Genomic DNA, 18,885 nt, shown 5'->3' on the forward strand with positions numbered 1-18,885 from the left:
ATTAGACAGCTTAAGGGTTCTTTTTTCTTTTTTCCCCTGGTTTTGATTTTCTCTATGTACATTTGAAGGGAAAGAAATATTACCCACACTTGATTATGCCCACTTAATGTAGTATCATTTATAACATGGTATTACAGCTGAATGTGATTTACACACACACACACACACACACACACACACACACACACACACACACACACACTCCTGTACAGACTTGGGGTTGGACGCATTACAGCTCTGTAATGAATGCAGAGGCCTCTCCCTGGGTAAAGGAAAAGTCTCTTCCGTGGATCGCACTGCTCTGACTTCAGCTTGGCTTCTGGCTGCTCTTCTTGTTTGCATAACCTCACTCTGGGCATTCCAGCGCTGGTTAATACAGGTTATCCGGTGGGAAATGCATCTCTTGAACTTTGCAGAACAAGGTGACGCTTCTTGATGCCTATTCTCATAAGGGCAGATAACGAATACTGTGTGTGATTTTATTCATGTGCTCATTTTTATTTCTATTTTACCCATGAAGATCGTGTGAGTGACATGTTTGTAGCCGCTTTATGTAGGAGAATTTACCTTGACTCAACATTTAGTCACCCTGTCACCTCCTTTATCTAGTTTTTCAGCTTTATTTTGGTCCAAAGCATCTGATGACAAAGATTGAATGAAACAAAAAGACAAAATCAGTTCGGATGACCGCAGACTTTTTCAGATTCCTTTGATTGTAGGCATGTCAGAACAGCCCGGCCCTGAGAACCTACTAGGACAAAGCCTGTGACTTGGAATGAACTATCCATCACAGTTGGGGGCTACAGTGATGCAAATATCAGCATATGCCTGCCCCAGTGCTAGTCATGGTTGCCTTAGGAAAGGCATACTTGCAGCCCTTGGTTTCTGTTTGCTTTCCTTACCACCTCTTGCCTTACATCAGCCCTCACCTTCAGCATCTCCCCCATTAAAAGGCTTTCTGTTCCGAGACTTCTGGCTAACGCCTGCCCCACCCTTAAAGATGTAGAGAAGGTGTTTGTTACCTGCCCCGCGCCCCCATCTCCCTATGTAAGCTGCAGTGTTCCTCTGACTCTCCCATTGCATCCAGCACTTTTTGCTTCACAGGATTATGCTGCCTTCGCAGCCCTCTGCTTCCAAGCCTCCTTCCCACTAGGTCACAGATTCTTGGAATGCTGACATTTTGCTTTTTATCTCTGTGTCCCAGCTTTGGCTCCAAGGAACAGGTGCATCTATAGAGTAATTCTTAGAAAGACCACAAGAAAGTTCCAGGCCCAAAGAACAGTCTAAGGAATGCTTCCATCAGAACCACAAGGTCCGACTACTGAGAACACAGACTTTGATGCTCAATCCTTTCTCCTCGCAGAGTCTGCCTGTGTGGTCCTGAGTACACATTGTAAAACTGCTTACTTGCATATAAGTCAATAACTTCCTACTAGAGTTCCAGGTCGTCTGCCCCACAGAGTCTGGGCTTCCCAAGTGAACACACTGCTCTGCCCTGCTTACAGTTTCTGTCCATTCCTTCCTCACTTCCTCCACCTTTCAGAGTTCCCTCTGCAAGTCTAAGTAGGATCAAGATGAACTTTACCTGGAGAGATCTGACTTGTTAATGACAAATTTGCTAAATTCACTAACCCCATTTAAGGGTCTCCTGTAAACATCTTCCAGTTTCTTTGGAAGAAGGGGTATTTTTTATAATTTTTTTAAAAACATATTTATTTAATGTACATTGATGTTTTGTCTGCATGTATGTCTGTGTGAAGGGGTCTGATCCCCTGGAACTGGAGTTGCAGTTAGTTATGAGTTGCCATGTGGGTAATGGGAATCAAACCTGGGTCCTTTGAAAGAGCAGCCAGGGCTCTTAACCACCGAGCTATCTCTCCAGCCCCAAGAAAGGAGATTTTGAAGCCTGAGCAACATACACACAGTGTCTAGCATAGAAATGACAAAGTCTCCCTCCTGGCTCTTGGGTAAACAACATTATAGATCTCCAAAGTTATATGAGCCTGATTTTCTTGTTAGATCTTCAGTCTAGCACACCTTCATACTTAATTTAGGTCCCCTTTGAAATCTAAAATGCCAGTAAAGAGAAATCAGTAAAAGTGACAGAATTCTCTTGCAATTAACTCTGTTCCAACATCAGGCTGCATGTGTGCATTTTCCTATTAAGAATTCTTTCTTGGGATTTGAAGGATATGCAGAATGCATTCTTGGAAAGATGTTGCAATGGTCTCTACTTGCAGATCTGAGAGCCAGTCACCCCTCAGAGCAGAGCCAGGTCACATTCAGGCAGACTCAGAGGCATTTGCAGTCATGATTTTGGCAAGAAAATCTTTCAGAGAAATCTCAGAGACTGGAAAACAGTTTTTGTTTTGTTTTGTTTTGTTTTCAAACAAAAAGAAATAAAAGAGGAAAGCTTTTCAGATTATTTTCCTTTAATTCATTTCTTTTTGTTACACATGCAATCATGATGATTATAAAAGATACAGGGGAGCAGAACAAACTGGGAAGTCTCACTATGGAATCTGACTGTTGTTAGGTGTCTATCCTTGACATGCTGCTGGATAGCTCTGGGTTTCCATTCCATCTGCAAAACAGATACCCGCCTTGTACTGTGAGAATTTGAGGTAATGTGTCTCACACACAAGCGTTCAGTGCTGCGAGTATTATGACATGATTGTTAGGAAGCACACCACACTTCATTTCTTGACATCAACACACATTCATTGAGCTTCTCACTCGGCTGTCAGGAGCTAGGCTCTTGTGTTGGGGACACACACACACAAAAGATGAGAATAACCTTCTGTCCTTCAAGAATGTATTGTTCCCTTAGACATGATTTAAACAGATTAAGAAATCTACCCTGGGTTCACAGTTCAAGTGTCTCAGGAAATCACCTCCTTTTGACAAAACTATTTTTCATTACATGACAGGCTAGATGGGAAAGATGACCAGAAAGGGTGACCAGCATCAACCAGGGTATGGATTGGGAGAGCTACACTTACCATAAGAACTGTGAACACAGTTTTTTTTTTTTTTTTTTTTTTTTTTTTTTTTTTTTTTTTTTTTTTACAGTGCCTCTCCTCTGGATATTGGGAGATATTTTTTTTTTCAGAAGCTAATCCTTAAAATCTCTCTCTTCCACTTTAATGTGACAATATCTTTCTATCACTGAAACCCACCCCAACAAAGCTTGTATCTCTGCATGCTAATCAAGAATCCTCACAGCCCTCTCTTAACAGTGGAGAGGTCCTGGGCTGGAAAAGCAGGCCCACCCCTTTCTCATGTATGTAGATAAGCCATCCTGTCTGCTATGCTGACAGTGGCTTTGCAGGGCTGTGTGCTGTAGGTGGCAGAGCTACCTCAGATAAGAGCTCATCTCCTCAGCAGCAAGGCATCACATCCCAGCAGCATAAAGCCCTGTGACTGTTACAATATAAGATCAGGAAGATGGTTGGGGAAGTAGGTATCTGTTGGACCTAACCAATTCTTGGAGTTGTGATCCATGCTCTTTTGGATGTTTTAGAACATCTTGAGAATCTGGTTTGAAAGTTGTTGAATTGACCATAGTCTCACCCACTGACTCTAGGTGAACGAACATTCTTCTTTTTAAAGTATGAGCCAGACCACAATGGCTTGTTTTTCCTATGCTGCATGTACACACACACACACACACACACACACACACACACACACACACACACAAATAGATTGAACTTAGCATAATAATACAATATCATTGATTTGGAAGAACAATTTTAGAGCAAAGTTGCACCTGCTACCAAGTTCCCAGTGCATGAAAAGAAAGGTAACAACCAACATGTCTGTAGCAACATCTGCAGCAGCATGCAGGGCTATAGCTTAATTTTGTCTCCTACAGTGGTACTATACCCTACTTCCTGCAATCTTAGGCAGCTGTGGAAAGGGTTGGACCGTCAAGGCTCAAGAGGAGACCAGGCTTTGAATATGTTTGAATATGAAGGCTTTCAACATGTGAGGCTGATTAGGCCAGTTAGGAACCTAGAGAAAGTCACTGCATATTCCTCAAAAAGCCCAAAGGATGCCAGTTTATAGATTTAGTGAGAGTGTAAGCTAGGCTTGCTCTGCACGCTTCTCTTCTGACTTTGTGGGATTCTGATGTGGGGGAATTGCTGAAAGAATGGATGCATGGATGGATGGGCTAGATACTGAGGCCAGATTAACAGCAAGGAGTCATTTGTCAGTAGCAGACAAATCAGGCACAGTCCTGTGGGCTTAGAAGTAATCAATCTATTCATCCAATAAATGACTGATTGCCTCTTCAGTGCAGAATGCCCGACCCAAATGCATATGTCTGTGCTGGCTGGGCATGGGGGGACTTGGGTAAGTCTCAAGATTCCGAGCCTAGCAAAGGTGGATAGTGTGTTATTTTACTTTGTTTCTTCTTCATCTGATGGCTCTCCCAGAGGATTCTGATTATCTTCAGCTGCACACTCACGCTCATCTGGTGCAATTCCTCTACAGAGTTGAGGAAGCAAGTGGCACTTGTCGGTGTTGGCCTTGAGCTACAATGAAGCTGGTGTCCTGGAGTCAGTACGTGATTGGTACTACCACCAACATTTGAATCTTATCCTTTTTGAATAACACTTGGTTGTGAACCATCTATTCTTTTTTTAAATCTATTTTTGGGAGATATATATGTATATATATATACACACACACATGCACACACATATATATACATACATATATATATATACATACATACGCGCGCGCGTGCGCGTGTGTGTGTGTGTGTGTGTGTGTGTGTGTGTGTGTGTGTGTGTTAGATTTTCTTTTACTCTAGCTCTACGTTGCAATGCCAAAATGTTGTTGGCTGTTTTTGCTCTTTTGGGGGGCCCACAACCCAGCTTCAAAATAAGTCACACATGGAGGCTTTATTCTTAATTATGAATGCCCAGCCTTAGCTTGGCTTGTTTCCTGCCAGCTTTTCTTAACTTTAAGTTATCCCATCTCCCTTTTGCCTTTGGGCTTTTACCTTTCTCCATGTCTTTCATTATTTCTTACTCTGTGGCTTGCTGTATAGATGGGTGGCTGTCCCCTGATGTTCTCCTCCTTCTCTGGCTACTTCCTTCCTCCCAGATTTCTCCTTCTCTATCTTCTCTCTGACGCCAGCCCTGCCTATCCTTTCTCTTGCCTTGCTATTGGCCATTCAATTCTTTATTGACCACTAGGTGTTTAGACAGGCAAAGTAACACAGCTTCACAGAGTTAAACAATGCAACATAAACAAAAGTAACACACCTTAAAATAATATTTCCCTGTGTGTATGTGTGTGTATGTATGTATGTATGTATGTATGTATGTATGTATGTATGAATGTATTTGTGTGAGTGCAGGTGTATTTGCAATGTGCTGTGGCCCATGTGTAGAGGACAGAGGACAACCTCAGGTATAGGTTCTCACCTTCCAGTTTTGTTTGAAGCATGATTGATCTCTCTCTCTGTTGTTGGTTGTTGCATATGGCATGCCAGCTGGTTCATAAGCCTGCCTCCTATTTTATCATAAGAGCACTATGTATGTTGTGAGCCACTGAACTTGGGTGGAGATCCAAAGACAACTTGTGGAGGTTAGTTCTCTCCTTTTATCATCTGTATTCTGGGTCATTAGTCTTGGTGGCAAACAACTTTGTCCATTAAGTTATCTCACTGGTCCCACATTGAGCTCTTTTATGTGGTGCTGGGGATTCAAACTTATGTCCTTTCATTTGTGTGTCAAGTGAGTTACCCACTGAGCCAGCACCCTAGTTTCTACCTACTCTATATCCAGGTCTTCGCAAGGATGCTAGGTGGACATCTTCCTCAGGCCTCTGTGTAGGCTTTTTTCTTACCTATAAACCTTCCTCCCTTCTTTCCAGTCATGAAAAACAGATGTTGAGAAACAATGTGCCATATCTGGCCATTCTTTATTCTCTAGCTCTTGTGTACTATAACAAAGATTGTGTACTATAACAAAGATGAACAGTTGGACCAAGTCCATATGGTGCACAAGCACAAAACCATTAATTTTCTTGCCACTTCGAGAAAGTTTGTTGGCTCTTACTCTGAACACTACTATCCTAAGGAGGCAAGATTGACTTGTCACCTCTCCATGGCAGTGCAGGAGCAGAAGCAGATCACCACCCAATTCACTGTTTCTTTCATTGAGAATGATTTGCTTTTATAAACAAAAAAAAGTTAGATGAACTAGACAAGGCTCTTAGTAACACAGTTGATTTGCAATGAAAAAAATCTCTTTATCTTCCTGTGCACCAGTAGGGCTTTGCTGTTGACCCTAGCTCTGCTCTGCAAACCACACCTGACTCACACTAGCCTGCACCTCCAATATCATTGCAGGTCCAACTCAAATCCCATGCTGTCTCTGAGCAACCCCGCTGCAAGATTCTTCTTTGCCCCGATGACACTTACTATTATTATTTTCTATAATTCCAATATTTACATGGGCATGGGGATTTTCTTTTTCTCGTGGAGTTGTTCGTGTTTGTCTCTATGGCAAGGTATACTTTACTTTTCTTCTTATTTAACACAGTAAATATTTGTTGAGTCATAAATTAGTGATAGCTTTGGAGTACCTGGTCTAAGTCTCTCCCTGGAGTATGTACCTTACACATGCTGATTTTATCATTAACCTTTGTCACCTCTTGGGCTGCTTTTCCAGGTGAGGAAATTCAGACCCAGAGCCAGTAAGTCATCCAGAGCTAATAATGATGGCTTTGACTATGTGCATGCTGCTAAGGTAAGAGCTTTCTGAAGGATAAGAGAAAGATTCGGCTGAGTTTGTCTGGCTCCATCACTGCCCTATTAACTTTTAACTGATGTTCTGTTTACCTGTAAACAGGAACATGAACATGAATGGCTTATATTGCTGGTAAGTACAGAATCCAAAGTCTTTCATCACCCATCTCTAGCTCTTTGCATGTGGCATGAATCTGTATAAAGTGGACAGATGTTGGAATGGACTCAGGCCTTAGACTCAGATTGACCTAGGTCAAATCCCCCACATCTGCCATTTACTAATTGTGTGTTCTTGCCCAAGAATTTTAGACTCCTTGAATCTGTTTCCTCATCTGCAACTGGGAAAACATGCTACTCATATTAGATGGCTTGAAGGAGCTATGCCAAGCTCTTGTTGCAGAGTGGGGGGACAAGTCAAGTACTCAAAAGATGGACATTGCTGTTATGAAGAATTCTCTTTGCAGATGTCCCTTTGGAGCCAGGGGAATGATACACCCTGGTGTTGGTAAGCTACTCTGTGAAGCTAATCACATGGTCTCTCAGGGACTTAGAAGGTCTTTGTGTATTAATCCCAAGGGGGTGTTAATCAGTGCTTGACATTTTACTAACCAAGGTCTGAAAATCGGCCCAGTGGAGAATTCAGGCATAGATACAGGAGGCTGAAGTCCACAAACCCCAGTTCTTTTCCCTAGGGACTCATCCTCTTGCTCAAGTGCAACTAGAAAGGTCTATTAGGAAGGTGTAGGGAGTCATTACAAAATATTCTTCAACGAGTTGCTCCTAATTGTGAAATACATTATTTAAAAACACGTTAGAAAAAGATAATGTATGGAATTTAAAAGAATAAAAAAGAGGCAAAACAAAGCTAAGAAAAAGCAAACAGTTGCCCACCAGCAGCAGATGAGAATGAGTCACAGACACTGGTCCCCACACCCACACTGCCTAGAGAGGAAAAACAGCCAGCAGAGGAAATAACTTCGCCTCCCAAGCTATGCAATTCCAAACATCAGATTATGATTTGAGTTTATTTCCTGATAGGATTAAAGGTAGATTGGTTGTCAAATTCAAAATATCCTCCTTTTTATCTGAAGCTTCAACCAGGAGAGGCTTTGCCTTTTTTCAATTGTTTTTTCAATTGATTATTCATGCAAGTTATCTTATCCAATGGGCCCTTCATACTGGGGGCTGCTGCTATTAGGGAGGGGAGGTGGTAGTAGTGGCTGCTTCACAAGACAGCAGCTGCCACTCTGGCCTTAAAGGGACCTTTTTTTTCCCCCCAGAGTCACCCGACTGAATATTTCAATATCTATTCTTGATCTCACTTTGAAGGCTGCTACCACTTGACCACTGAGGCTACTGATAGAGCCTCCAATTCACCCAGAAGAGGTGTGGTCTGGCTGCTTTGCTGAACCTAGGCAGCCCCTGAAGATGCTGCATCCCTTAGACCCATGAAGCATGGGGGGGAAAAGGAGGGAGAATCAAGATCCCCTTTCTTTCCCTTCCCATGGTCATAATTTATCTGTGGGATCTTTTGGCATGGACATCCTCTGTAATGTTCAGGTCACCTTTCTACATGGTTTAGTGCTTTCTCTTCCAGCCCTGCGTCAGGGAGGCAGATCCTGGGTGTTATTTCCCAAGTGGCTTCCAGTAAGGTTTGGTCTATTGGGGATCAAAGCGAGGTCCGTTCCTAGGACTTTGGGTCTGAGGTGTGCAGACCATGGGCTTACTATTACTGAGATATATTCTCTCAGGGCTGGAGGCTGGAAGTCTGGGAGCCAGGGGCAAGCAGGGCTTTGCTCTTCCAAGCACTGGCGAAGAACCCTTGTGCTTTCATGATAATGATAACGCCAGCATCTTTGGTGCTCCTGTCTTGTCACTCTGCCTTCCCAGCCTCTGCCCCTGCTCACCGTATGCCCTTTCACCGTGTGTGACTCTGCGTCATCTCCTCATGTTAGAAGGCCACCCGTCATTGGGTTGAGGGTACATCTGAAATCCAGCATAATTTTATGTTGAGATCCTTTCATTGCATCTGCAAAGATCCTGTTCCCGGGATCATGTTCTAAATTTCCAGGTGAACTCGAAAATTTGAAGGACTCTATTATGTCCTTTAAAAACTAAGTATAAGTGAACAGGCTGTCTGAAGCACAGGTCACTTCTGCAGCAGCTCTCAGCACCCAGGACCATGATCTATACGTCCAGCTTCTATTCATCAGTCTGACAGCAGCATTGCCTGCCTTTGTGCCTGTAGTCCAGGAGTGACATTGGCAGTCCTAGGGCTGGCTCACCTTCCTCTGGCTGCTTGTGTAGGCTAGTATTATTATAATCAACTTTCCATATAAAATCTCTCTAGTAAATTGCCCACTATGAATTTTGATTTTTCCTGGGTGGACTTTGCTTCACCTACATGGTTTATAAGACATTCAGCAATATGCAAAAGAGTAAGGGATGACTTAGCGGGTGTTTGGAGCTTCATGTGTATGGTGTGGTGATGCATTGCCTTGCTTTTAAATTCCAGCACCTAATAAATGGGTGACCTTGAGGAAAGTCCTGAGTCTCTTGGTGTTGTGGTTTCTCCACTGTCAAAGCTGGTAGAGCACTGGAACCTCACCAACTACATAAGTTTAAAAAAAGCAACAATGTACTCGACCAAGTCCTAGCATATGGAAAGTACTTACTATGGCTGAGGAATAACCACATCAGGATGCCCATATTTTCACAGAGTACAGTTCAAACCTGTCAGGACATATCTGTTAAAATTTTACAGATATTTCTTGCCTTACATGTAAATGTGTGTATGTACATATGCCTGTGTATATTTACACACACACACACACACACACACACACACATACACACACACGAACACACGCACACACGCGCACACACACACACACCCTGAAAGTTAGATTTTAATGATAGAATGGTTGCCAATATGTCTGCCCTTTATACAGTGTGTTCTGACGTCATCTAGTTGCTCTAGCAGCATCTGGGTTCTCAGCATGGTGTCTAGATGTTTCCAAAATGGAAAAGAAGCCTCTGCTCTATCATCGACCGACTCCCAAGCAGTGTTGTCTGGGTCTACAGGGGCACGCGCAACTTTCAGGTGCGATCCAACAGTTCTTCTTGATCAGTTGCTGTGGCTTCTGTTGAGTCAGGGGTCTGACAATGAAAGCTATGTTTACTCTAGCAGACACTCACTCATGGGTTGTCACTGAATTAGGGTTCTAAAGAGAAACAGAGGATGTATGGATGTATGAGTGTGGTCTTGAGACAGAATGCTCTCTTCTCTGGGAAGCCTTTCTTCTCATTCCTAAAGTCTTCAGTGAATGAGGCTCATCCATCTAATGGAGGGTAATCAGCTTCACTTAAACTGAATGGGTGAACCACATCTACAAGATACCTTCACAGCAACACCAACAGCCTGGCTGAGATGACACACAACGCTGATAGCACTGAACTGTGATAGACTCCCTTACTATAATGTAAAATACTAGACCACTGGCCTGTGGCCTCATCTTTACTTAGGTTTTTCTTTTATATCTCTGAGCACTAAGCAATCTGTTCATGGAGGGAAATGAACCAATACTTGCACATGATTATGACACCATGTCAAAGAAAAAAAAAAAAAAAAAACAAATAAGGAGCTCACCATCAAAATGGCCTAGATCCACACCATCCACATCATAACCATAGTGACTTGAGCTAAATCCAGCATGCATCTCATGGATTTTTTGAGGCTCTCTGTGTGCTCTGAAAGAGGAGCACTAGGAACCTGATGGTGACCACAGAGGACTCAGTTACTCTGTGTTAGAGGGAGACACAGGGGATCCGTGCCTTTCCAAATGGACCGCTAGGTGGCTTGAGTGATAAATGTTCCCCATAGTCTTGGTTACTGAAACACTTTGGCCCCAGTTGATGGTGTTTGGAAAGTGTAGGAAGTGTGGCCTTGTGGGAGGAAGTATGTCACTAGGGGTGGGCTTTGAGGTTTCAAAGTCACCTGCCATTCCCAGTTTAGTGTCTTGCTTTGTGTTTTTGATTCAAGATGTAAGCTCTCAGCTTCTGCTCCAGTCACCATTCCTGCTGCCTGACCCCACCCTCCTCCCTGCCCTGATGGATTCCAACCCTCTGGAACCATTAGCCCAAATCAACTCTTTCTTTTGCAAGATGCCTTGGTCATGGTGCTTTTATCAAAGCAATTGAAAAGGAACTAAGACCACTACATAGTCTAAAAGGATGAAGGGATGAGGAAGGGCCATCAGAAAGAATTGGTATTTAAGTGGAAACAGGTAAATGAGAAGGTGCCCAGAACAAGCTTGGAAGAGATCTCAGGCTGAAGGATACATTTTAGAAGGCCACATCAAACCTGGTGCTGGAAACTGCCACACTGGGGTCCCAGCAGCTCCAAGGGAAGGCCTGATGGGAGGAGCTGCAATGGGCAGAAGGGCAGGGGTCAGGGCAATCAAGGCCATAGTTTGTCTCCGAGAAGAGGCGACAGGTCCAGATAACATTGCAAACCTCCATAGGAATGAATGCTTAATCAGAATATGACTGGTAGATGGTTTCCTTCCATCACAGTTGCAAGGCGTGGGAAACATCACCAATTAGCATTTGAATGTTTTTTTAGTGAAACAAAAGCATCAAACATCCTAAAAGACAAATACTGGCTGCTTCAGTCTCTGAGCAGGGGAGCCCAACCCCCCTGGGGAGACATTGGCACAGCATGGAAAACAGTAGTATCCCTCTAAACCTCCCTTAGTAGACAGAGGTATCTTTTCTAGTATGTGGGTTATATTTCCCAGGGAGCTCAGAGACTGCGTGTTTGCAATGGCAGAGCATTAAACACTAACATTTATAAATGGGGCCTTATAATCTTAATACCGCAAGTAAGGGAATTGGGAATTGTCCTTGGGAGCTGTTGGTGACAGTTTCCAAGGAACATGGCTATCTTGTGTGAACAGTCGTAATCCCCCCTGAAAGCTAATGGAGTGGTTATGTCTGCCTCCTTCCCAGTGCAAATACCCACAAGACTAGCTAAGACAGCTTTGTGTTCTGGGGCTTCGACTGGCATTCCCAAGGCTACTGTTTGGAAGGACTCTCTGGGTAGTTGCTGGTAGGATGTGGCTTTGGCTTTCTTGGCACTCTTGCCCAGAGTGCAGCTACCTTTGCTGTGTTGGCCCGCCTTCTCCGGGATTTACATCAAGCAACAACCCTCCAGCAACGTGCTGTGCTGACACACAGAGCAAAGGAACGATTTCTCAGTAATTTGACACTCAGTTCCTGGATTGCTCCTGGCTGCTCCATCAATGTGTGCCTGGGAAGCCCAAACTGTAGTTGCATAACTTTCAAGGAGATCAAATTAGTTCCCCCTTTCATTTTCATGCACTTGCTTGTGAATGGATCTCTAGTGCCCTGTATTATAATGAGCTGTTTCCCCAGCGGTGTTGGGGTCCCAGATGCAAGGGCAGCTGATCAGCCTTATATCACCAGAAATGGGCACATAGAAAGCCAGTTTTAAAAAAAAAGCAAAAACAAAACAACAAAAACAAACTAATGTAGAAGGGAGTGGAGAAGGAGAGAATGAAAAATAGACAAGTTCTTTCTGACTGAGGCTGTGTGTGGGGGGTTATTGTATACTTGTATATGTGTGTGCTTGCATATAGAGGCTAGAGATCTATCTCAGGTGTCCTCCTCAGTTGCTATCCACTTTCATTTTTGAAACAGGCTCTGTCACTGAACGTAGAGCACACTTACTCAGGCAGGTTGGCTGTCCAGCAAGGGCCAGGGAAAAACCTGTCTCCACTTCCTCAGTTCTGGGACTACAAGTGAATGCTATCACACCTAGTTTCTTGAACGGGGGTTCTGGGGATTGAACTCAAGTCCCCAAGCTTGCATAGCAACCACTTCACTTTCTGAGCCACCATTCCAGCCCTCGTTTCTGACTTTGTCTGTAGGTATCTCAGCATAAAATACTGTTGGGGCCAGGGTACAGGAACAGCGAGGTCACCATCTTTGTCCCTCTGCCCAACTGTCATTTGGAAACATGCGTCACTGTCACTTCTAATCTCATGCATAGACCCTCCCCCCAAGTATTATAATCCTCCGGAGGGGTTACAGCTGTGTTCTTTTCTGCATCTGTGTCCGTCCTGCTCCCCGTGGGAGATCTTTAGTCTTGCATTTCTCCACATTCTCTCATCATTTCTCTTGCATGAGGCATCATGGTCACTGGGTCCTTTCCAGAAGATCTGGAGATAATGTTGAACTCTTCCCTGTTCAAGCCAGCCCATGGGTCCAGTTCACTGGGGCTTCTTCACACACACACACACACACACACACACACACACACACACACACACACACACAGCTTTACAGTCAATACCTGTCTAATTAAGTCAACTCCTGGCGTTGGATTCATAGAATAGAAAGCAGGGCTTCTCAGGGCCCCTGAGAAGGACCAGGGTTGAGTGTATTGGCTGGAGATATTCAGATGTTTCAGGTGTCTTCTAGCTAGAAGGGTGGGGCAATGCACCTGTAGTCCACTCATTCTAAGCTGCTGTGTTCCGATGGAGTTTCAGAATCTCAAATTATTTGAAAACCAGCAACCACAGATGATCAGATCCCAACAATTACAAGAACCTCAAAGCCTGAACATGCTCAGGCCTTTTCAGCAGTGAGAACAGAACACATGGGGTTTGGGTGGCAGCCTACTCTCTCTATGACCTGTGAGGGTCAGTCCCGGCACCACGGTCATCTCTCTCCCTATTTTAGGTCCTGTCCTCTCCACCATGCTGGGGGGTGTGGTAAAGTTTTTCTCTTTTCAAATCAGGCACTCACTTTCGGGAAGATGGGATCTTTGTTGCTAATTTTTAGGAAACACTTGCAGTAGGGGACTCTCTGCAGCTTTGGAGCTTTATGTTTTGTGATGCAGTGAGTGGGGTTTGCCTATGGGTACAGAGGAAGCTCCCAGAGGCTCACAAGGAGCCAGCTCTTCTGCTGTGTCCTTTGTGACCTGAAGCAGAACCCAGTAGTCTAAGGCCTAACAGGAACCTGTTCAATTATAGCTGAAAATCTTTTTTTTCTTTCTTTCTTTTTTTTTTTTTTTTAACAGAGCTTAGGACCGAACCCAGGGCCTCACGCTTGCTAGGCAAGCGCTCTACCACTGAGCTAAATCCCCAACCCCGAAAATCTTTTTTTTTTTTTTTTTTTGGTTTTTCGAGACAGGGTTTCTCTGCAGCTTTGCGCCTTTCCTGCAACTCACTTGGTGGTCCAGGCTGGCCTTGAACTCACATAGATCCACCTGGCTCTGCCTCCTGTGTGCTGGGATTAAAGGTGTGCACCACCACCACCTGGCTTCTGGCACCTTTCTCTAAATGATTTATTTATCCTCAGTAAGATGCTCTTAAAGTTTAACTTCACTTAATTTTGCGTGTGCCAACATAAGGAATCCCCAAAGTGCTACCTACTATTTTAGTGTGTGTGTGGGTTTGGGGAGGCTTTATCTACCTTTCCCTTCATCTAAACATTGGGATGGTGCTGTGAGACAGACCTTACTGTCTATTCTTAAAAGCTGAGCAATCAAGCTTAGAGAGATGGAGGTGGCTCTCCATTCATAAATGATCTTATTCTATCTCCATTCATAAATTGTCTCATCCCACCTTCGTGACAATGGTTATGGATCTGGATCGTCGTCCCCCCGGCCCCCCCCCGCCCCATTTCTTTGTTTTGTTTTTAGAGATGTTAAGTGCCTTAAGTGCCTTGTCCCCAGACTATTAGCTAGGCAGTCATGGAGTCAGTGTGTGCCCAGCTCCTTTGGTCCACAGGCAGAGCAGTGCTCAGGAAACAGCAGGTGTTGGATAATTACCTGTGGAACAAATGGGTTATTCCAAAGTCCCAGTTCTTTCCACTTCCCTTTGCTGCCAGGGCGTTGTTATCTCCTCCAAGCTGATTGAGAAGCAGGTGACCAAGCCCTGTCTTCTCCAGCCAGCTTTGGACCTTCCTGGTTTCTGTTACCTCCCTGTAACCCTGGCTCCCAACTATATCTTTCGGAAACAGCTTAGGAAGCAGTCATTTCCTCGCTTCTCTTTGCGGTCAGGTGTGAAGCTGTAGAGTGAGATTTCCTTTCCCTCAATTTCTCTGAAAGGCAAACAATGTATTCCTTGGGAGTTCTGCGTCAGCTCCTGACTCCAGATGCCAGCTGCACACACAACTCACATCTCCTCATACAATGTGAGATCATATCGCCCTGGCTGGTTTTCATTGTGATGATTGAAACGCATCCTTTGCCATTCTTTACCGGTGTCCTTGGCATCTCCCACAGCTTCCCAAACATCATTTGTCTTGTTCAAGTTCTTCTGGGTCCCAAAATCAATCATAGATTTAGAGAATCATCACCCATAGTTGAGGATTAGCGTAGCTAAGCAGAGGGACAGACACTTCAAATCAGGGATGTGGTCTAGGAGAGCCTACAATCAAAATGGTTTTTGCCTAAAAACACTCAGAGGAGAGGATGCTGCAAGATATCAGATGAAGAAACAGCCCAACCCACAGCTTTTCGTGAAGACTTTGCAGTTCAAACTAATGAGGAAATGCAGAATAAAATCTGAGATGAGCGCAACAGAGTTCCATTTGGAAATAAAGCCTCTAATAAAAGCTTTTTTTCTGTGGTTTCAATCTCTCTCAGCACATCGTCTTGAGCATTAAAAATAGAGACAATTTAGACTGAAATTTTTTTTGGAGGGGTAGCAGGGTGAGGGGAAAAATCACCATTTCTCTTTACCCTTCTTTTCCCACTTTCCTCCTTTTTTTCTTTTACTTTATATTTTGATAAAAATTAAGGTTTTGGAGGAGCATAACAAATGATGGGTTTGGGGTCTCACAATGCTCTCTCTAGGGACATACATACACTTGAGTGGCTCTTTACTGGGCCTCCATCACAAATGCAGTGTTTTTCACAGAATGCTATTTTTAGACTGAATTATAGGAAGTCTGCAGCATTAATAAATGGACAAGAAGCAGAGAGCCACAGTACATGGTCCTATGCCAAGGCGAAGGCCAGATTGGCCTTTAGCCAGTGTACTGCAGATTGATGTTTCAACAGCGAAAGTAAAAACAGTGCTTACAAAGGAATGATTAATCAGCTGACAAACTTCCAGGCATTTAGTCCCCATTCTGGTTCCAGCTTTATTAATACTAGCATATTTTGAACTTTATTGGTAAAGTCTTGGAGTCTGCAACTCCTAGGTGGGTTCGTGGTGAGATTCTTAAATCAGCTGTAAATAATTTGAAGAGGTGAACACTGGACAGATGTTGTTCTTCCACTGTCTCTCTAATGTGGTGGTTCTCAGTTTGTGGGTTATGACCTCTTTGGGGGTTGAATGACCCTGTCACAGGGGTCACATGAGACCATTGGAAAACACAAGTATTCACATTATGATTCATAACAGTAGCAAAATTACAGTTATGAAGTAGCAACAAAAATAATTTTATGGTTGAGGGTCACCACAACATAAGGAACTGTATGAAAGGGTCACCGCAGTAGGAAGGTTGAGAACCACTGCTCTAATGGATGATGTCTGGTTATTTGTCTCTATGAGACTTTCTATGGAACAATATCCATGAGGCTTCCTCAAACCCAGAGTTGTGGGAATCTTCTTCAGATGTGATACTAGCTTCCAGCAGCCTTGGATCCTTAGGCTGTTCAGTGTGGTTTCTTAGGTCCTCTTTGGTTTGAGGAACTGCCATCCTTCTCTAGGACAAACTGATCTCCCTGTGTCATTTTGGCATCACTTAGATGGGAACTATTTCCTAGCAGTTAGGATGTTGGGAGCCAGTCAGTAGACTTGTGTTCCTTTTATGGACGAACTCACAATCTCAAGTATCTCAGAAGAAGGAGGAAGAGAAGGAATTATGTGATGAAATTAGGGTGGCCATCATCTTCCAGTTTTCCCAGAACTGTCCCAGACTCTGACTCCCAGATCTGAAGAAGGTCCCAAGGTGCTTTCAAAGGGTGCGTTAGTTACCCCAGAGGGAAGAGTTACTAGGTTGTGCCTGCAGCAGGCCAGGAGAGGGCCCGGATTTTGGATTCAGACTCAGATTCAAAGCCCAGTTCAGGCCTACAGTGATGTGCTTCTCCTCAAGCTCAGTGTTGGCCCATTGATTTATAGAAGATGAGCTTGAAGGCTCTAAACACAAAAGAGTCAGTGTTCAAGGAGAGGAGAGAAATGATGAGTACTTTGGTTTGGTCATTGCAGACTGTGTACATAGGTCAGGTTATCACAATGTACTGTGAATGTATATGGTCAATGTGTTCCGGTTTCTTAAGTTAATTACAACAATGACAACCTATAACTGAAAGTGTTGATGTTAGGTGAAACTAACAAAGCATACCCTCCTGGTACACTCCTCTCTATGACTCTGAGCATGGGTTTATTCTAGTCCATAAGACTGAAACTTCTCCCAAGACAGCAAGAGAGGGAAGGCCCGCTCCCTCATCATCTCTGGACCAGTCATGCCAGACACCCTGTTTGTAAGTGGTCATTTAAGATGAACACACACAGGCTTCACAACATTCCAGTAGGGATCACACGAAAACCACAATTCTTTGAAAATCTTAATTAAATGGATTCAAAGGGAATGCAGAAGATATCTCTAAACAAGGTCCAGGCTTCACTGGAGGCTCAAGCTTGATGAAAAGCAAACCTCACTGTGGGTGAAGTGTCTCAGTATTGATACTTCCTGCATTAATAATATTTCAAACCACATTCATAATCATACAATTAGCAACACACTTCATATCATACAGCATGTGAGGGCTCTGCATTATTAATCACTCCAGTGTGGACTTTGAATAGAACACCACACTGTAATTTCAACTCTTAAGGTAAATGAGTATAAATCCAGGGGTGGGGAGCCTAGCGGAAAATCAAGCTGAGTACACAGTTCATATCTGCCTGGGGACCATTAAATAACAATGAGTGCCCTGTCCACAGCACCTGTGGGGATGACAGTTTTAAAGTCCAAGCTTGAGTGGATTTGGCTAGACTCCCAAATCCTGTGTGTGGCAAAAGATGATTAATGTCCTTGAAGGGCTTATTCAATCACAGTCTCCATTTGCACCCCAAGGGTCAGTGTGATACTTTTGTGTCAATGGAGAAGACACCCTAAGGAGGGTCTTAAGAAGTCAATCTTATCTCAGTGTGGGGTTGTTCCAGAGTTTGTATCATCTACCCACCTTCACACTCCCATGTGTCTTCACAGGAATCTTTTTAGCATTGGCCAAAGGGAAAAGCATGTTTCTCACTGATGGTTTTGCTAGAGTACTAAACAGTCTCGGGTGATGAAAACAAGGGATGGAGGCATACATGTACCAATTTCTGTTCTGCAAGCAGCTGCCAGGGGCTTCTGACTTCACATACCTTCACACACACACACACACACACACACACACACACACACACACACACACAGTCTGTTGTCATGTTAGATGTGGCTACCCATTTGATAGATGATGAATGAGAAGACATTGTTTTCATTATCCGAGGTGAACTCAGAGGAGCATAACTTGGCTGAGATCCCAGCAAGGAGGAGGGCATTAGACCAGGATGGATTAGGGACTGTGGATGGCCCCCTGGCCCCTTGTTTGTGCTACACTTTCCCCCCTGGGCCTTCCCAGCACCCATTCTTCTCTTGGTTCCATAGTCTAATTCCCGTGGCATGGGCACTGCCCACTTGAACTTAGTGTTTAATTGTTTTCTTATTACTTATAGCAAATCCATGCAAATGCTTTAAGTCAAAACCAGGGCTTTTCTGCCTCTCTTAGCTAATGTGTGAACATTAGGCTGACTTCTGAGGTCACGGAAATGCATGTGAGCTTCTGTTTCCTAAACTTCGAAGAGCTCAAAACCCAGTGGGGAAATGGGTGTGTCAAAATTCCCACTACAATTCATTGTGGGAGAAAAATGAACATAGGTATGTATAAACAATGATTTGAACCCATGGCACCCCTGCCCCATACTGTACAAAGCTAGCAACTAAAAGTGGATCTTTTGTGATTTTATACTCTGAATCCACCAGAAAGAGTTCTGTAACTGAGGGATGTCTGAGCGAAGTATAGTCCATGA

At 43.8% G+C, this 18,885-nt stretch overlaps 1 protein-coding gene across 12 annotated transcripts in view; it reads right to left on the reverse strand.

Moving 5' to 3' along the window:
• Nucleotides 1-18,885, reverse strand: part of Ldb2 (LIM domain binding 2) — a 345,475-nt gene that overhangs the window by 8,264 nt on the left and 318,326 nt on the right. The window lies entirely within an intron of this gene.

This window comes from Peromyscus leucopus, chromosome 10, assembly GCF_004664715.2.
Source record: "Peromyscus leucopus breed LL Stock chromosome 10, UCI_PerLeu_2.1, whole genome shotgun sequence".
NCBI classification, from domain to species: domain Eukaryota; kingdom Metazoa; phylum Chordata; class Mammalia; order Rodentia; family Cricetidae; genus Peromyscus; species Peromyscus leucopus.